Source organism: Schistocerca americana, chromosome 6 (assembly GCF_021461395.2).
Source record: "Schistocerca americana isolate TAMUIC-IGC-003095 chromosome 6, iqSchAmer2.1, whole genome shotgun sequence".
In the NCBI taxonomy this organism is placed as follows: domain Eukaryota; kingdom Metazoa; phylum Arthropoda; class Insecta; order Orthoptera; family Acrididae; genus Schistocerca; species Schistocerca americana.
Window position 1 is genome coordinate 639,546,110 of NC_060124.1, and position 4,656 is coordinate 639,550,765.

Consider the following 4,656-nt stretch of genomic DNA (forward strand, 5'->3'; position numbering starts at 1 on the left):
TTTAAGTCCGATGAAATTTCTGTGTTTCATCGTCAAAAAGAGGGTCAGAGGGATACAGTAACCCTGAAATGAAGCATCGGAATCTGTAACTAGTGTCACAGGAATGGTTCAAAACATAGACAGAAAGAAGAGTTAGTCTTCTTGTACTTAAGTCGGCATTGTGCATTTTCTATGTAATTCCGATGCAATTTCTGTGTTTCATCGTCAATAAGAAGGTCCCAGGGATACAGTAAACCTGAAGTGAAGCATCGGAATCTATAACTAGTGTCACAGGAATGGTTCAAAACATAGACAGTAAGAAGAATCAGTCTTCTTGTACTTAAGTCGGCATTGTGCCTTTTCTATTAATTCCGATGCAATTTATGTGTTTCGTCGTCAATAAAAGGGTCACAGGGATACAGTAAACCTCAAGTGAAACATCGGAATTTATAACTAGTGTCACAGGAATGGTTCAAAACATAGTCAGTAAGAAGAGTCAGTCTTCCTGTACTTAAGTCGGCATTGTGCCTTATCTATTTAATTCCGATGCAATATCTGTGTTTCATCGTCTATAAGAAGGTCAGAGGGATACAGTAAACCTGAAGTGAATCATCGTAATCTATAACTAGTGTCACAGGAATGGTTCAAAACATAGTCAGTACGAAGAGTCAGTCTTCTTGTACTTAAGTCGGCATTGTGCCTTTTGTATTTAATACCGATGCTATTTCTGTGTTTCATGGTCAATAAGAAGGTCAGAGGGATACAGTAAACCTGAAGTGAAGCATCGGAATCTATAACTAGTGTCACAGGAACGGTTCAAAACATAGACATTAAGAAGGGTTAGTCTTCTTGTACTTAAGTCGGCATTGTGCCTTTTGTACATAATTCCGATGCAATATCTGTGTTTCATCGTCAATAAGAAGGTGCAAGGTTATACAGTAAATCTGAAGTGAAGCACTGAAATCTATAACTAGTGTCACAGGATTGGTTCAAAACTTAGACAGTAAAAAGAGTCAGTCTTCTTGTACTTAAGTCGGCATTGTGCTTATTGTATTTAATTCCGATGCATTTTCTGTGTTTCATCGTGAATAAGAAGGTCCATAGGATACAGTAAACCTGAAGTGAAGCATCGGAATCTATATTTAATGTCACAGGAATCGTTCAAAACATAGACAGTAGGAAGAGTCAGTCTTCTTGTACTTAAGTCGGCATTGTGCCTTTTGAATTTAATTCCGATGCAATTTCTGTGTTTCGTCGTCAAATAGAAGGTCAGAAGGATACAGTACACCTGAAGTGAAGCATCGGAATCCGTAACTAGTGTCAGAGGAATGGTTCAAAGCATAGCCAGTAGGAAGAGTCAGTCTTTTTGTACTTAAGTCGGCATTGTGCCTTTTGTATTTAATTCCGATGCAATATCTGTGTTTCATCGTCAATAAGAAGGTCCAAGGGATACAGCAAACCTGAAGTGAAGCATCAGAATCTGTAACTAGCGTCACAGGAATGGTTCAAAACATAGTCAGTAAGAAGAGTCTGTCATCTTGTACTTAAGTCGGCATTGTCGCTTTTCTATTTAATTCCGATGCAATTTCTGTGTTTCATCATCAATAAGAACGTCCAAGGGATACAGTAAACCTGAAGTGGAGCTTCGGAATATAAAAACTAGTGTCACAGGAATGGTTCAAAACATAGACAGTAGGATGAGTCAGTCTTATTGTACTTAAGTCGGTATTGGACCTATTCTGTTTAACTCCGTTGCAATTTTAGTGTTTCATCGTCAATAAGAATGTCAGAGGGATACACTATCCCAGAAGTGAAGCATCGGAATCTGTAACTAGCGTCAGAGGAATTGTTCAAAACATAGACAGATAGAAGAGTCAGTCTTCTTGTACTTAAGTCGGCATTGTGCCTTTTCTATTTAATTCCGATGCAATTTCTGTGTTTCATCGTCAATAAGAAGGTCCAAGGGATACAGTAAACCTGAAGTGAAGCATCGGAATCTATAACTAGTGTCACAGGAATGGTTCAAAACATAGACAGTAGGAAGAGTCAGTCTTCTTGTACTTAAGTCGGCATTGTACGTTTTCTATTTAATTCCGATGCAATATCAGTGTTTCATCGTCATTAAGAATGTCAGAGGGATACAGTAACCCTGAAGTGAAGAAGCGGAATCTGTAACTAGCGTCACAGGAATGGTTCAAAGCATAGACAGAAAGAAGAGTCAGTCTTCTTGTACTTAAGTCGGCATTGTGCCTTTTGTATTTAATTCCGATGCAATATCTGTGTTTCATCGTCAATAAGAAGGTCCAAAGGATACAGTAAACCTGAAGTAAAGCATCGGAATCTGTAACTAGCGTCACAGGAATGGTTCAAAACATAGTCAGTAAGAAGAGTCAGTCTTCTTGTACTTAAGTCGGCATTGTCCTTTTCTATTTAATTCCGATGCAATTTCTGTGTTTCATCGTCAAAAAGAAGGTCAAAGGGATACAGTGAACCTGAAGTGAAGCATCGGAATCCGTAACTAGTGTCACAGGAATGGTTCAAAACATAGCCAGTAGGAAGAGTCAGTCTTCTTGTACTTAAGTCGGCATTGTGCCTTTTCTATTTAATTCCGATGCAATTTCTGTGTTTCATCGTCAATAAGAAGGTCCAAGGGATACAGTAAACCTGAAGTGAATCATAGTAATCTATAACTAGTGTCACAGGAATGGTTCAAAACATAGTCAGTACGAAGAGTCAATCTTCTTGTACTTAAGTCGGCATTGTTCCTTTTGTATTTAATTCCGATGCAATTTCTGTGTTTCATCGTCAAAAAGAAGGTCAGAGGGATACAGTAAAACTGAAGTGAAGCCACGGAATCTATAACAAGTGTCACAGGAATGGTTCAAAACAGTCAGTAAGAGGAGTCAGTCTTCTTGTACTTAAGTCGGCATTGTGCCTTTTGTATTTAATTCCGAAGCAATTTCTGCATTTCGTCGCCAATTAGAAGGTCCAGAGGATACAGTAAACCTGAAGTGAAGCATCGGAATCAATAACTAATGTCACAGGAATCGTTCAAAACATAGACAGTAGGAAGAGTCAGTCTTCTTGTACTTAAGTCGGCATTGTGCCTTTTGCCCGCATCTCGTGGTCGTGCGGTAGCGTTCTCGCTTCCCACGCCCGGGTTCCCGGGTTCGATTCCCGGCGGGGTCAGGGATTTTCTCTGCCTCGTGATGGCTGGGTGTTGCGTGATGTCCTTAGGTTAGTTAGGTTTAAGTAGTTCTAAGTTCTAGGGGACTGATGACCTTAGATGTTAAGTCCCATAGTGCTCAGAGCCATTTGAACCATTTTTGAACCATTGTGCCTTTTGTATTTAATTCCGATGCAATATCTGTGTTTCATCGTCAATAAGAAGGTCCAAGGGATACAGTAAACCTGAACTGGAGCATCGGAATCTGTAACTAGCGTCACAGGAATGGTTCAAATCATAGTCAGTAAGAAAAGTCAGTCATCTTGTACTTAAGTCGGCATTGTCGCTTTTCTATTTAATTCCGATGCAATTTCTGTGTTTCATCATTAATAAGAACGTCCAAGGGATACAGTAAACCTGAAGTGAAGCTTCGGAATCCATAACTAGTGTCACAGGAATGGTTCAAAACATAGACAGTAGAATGAGTCAGTCTTATTGTACTTAAGTCGGCATTGGACCTTTTCTATTTAATTCCGATGCAATATCAGTGTTTCATCGTCAATAAGAATGTCAGAGGGATACAGTAACCCTGAAGTGAAGCATCGGAATCTGTAAATAGCGTCACAGGAATGGTTCAAAGCATAGACAGAAAGAAGAGTCAGTCTTCTTGTACTTAAGTCGGCATTGTGCCTTTTCTATTTAATTCCGATGCAATTTCTGTGTTTCATCGTCAATAAGAAGGTCCAAGGGATACAGTAAACCTGAAGTGAAGCATCGGAATCTATAACTAGTGTCACTGGAATGGTTCAAAACATGGACAGTAAGAACAGTCAGTCTTCTTGTACTTAAGTCGGCATTGTGCCTTTTCTATTAATTCCGATGCAATTTCTGTGTTTCGTCGTCAATAAAAAGGTCACAGGGATACAGTAAACCTCAAGTGAAACATCGGAATTTATAACTAGTGTCACAGGAATGGTTCAAAACATAGTCAGTAAGAAGAGTCAGTCTTCCTGTACTTAAGTCGGCATTGTGCCTTATCTATTTAATTCCGATGCAATATCTGTGTTTCATCGTCAATAAGAAGGTCAGAGGGATACAGTAAACCTGAAGTGAATCATCGTAATCTATAACTAGTGTCACAGGAATGGTTCAAAACATAGTCAGTACGAAGAGTCAGTCTTCTTGTACTTAAGTCGGCATTGTGCCTTTTGTATTTAATACCGATGCTATTTCTGTGTTTCATGGTCAATAAGAAGGTCAGAGGGATACAGTAAACCTGAAGTGAAGCATCGGAATCTATAACTAGTGTCACAGGAACGGTTCAAAACATAGACATTAAGAAGGGTTAGTCTTCTTGTACTTAAGTCGGCATTGTGCCTTTTGTACATAATTCCGATGCAATATCTGTGTTTCATCGTCAATAAGAAGGTGCAAGGTTATACAGTAAATCTGAAGTGAAGCATTGAAATCTATAACTAGTGTCACAGGATTGGTTCAAAACTTAGACAGTA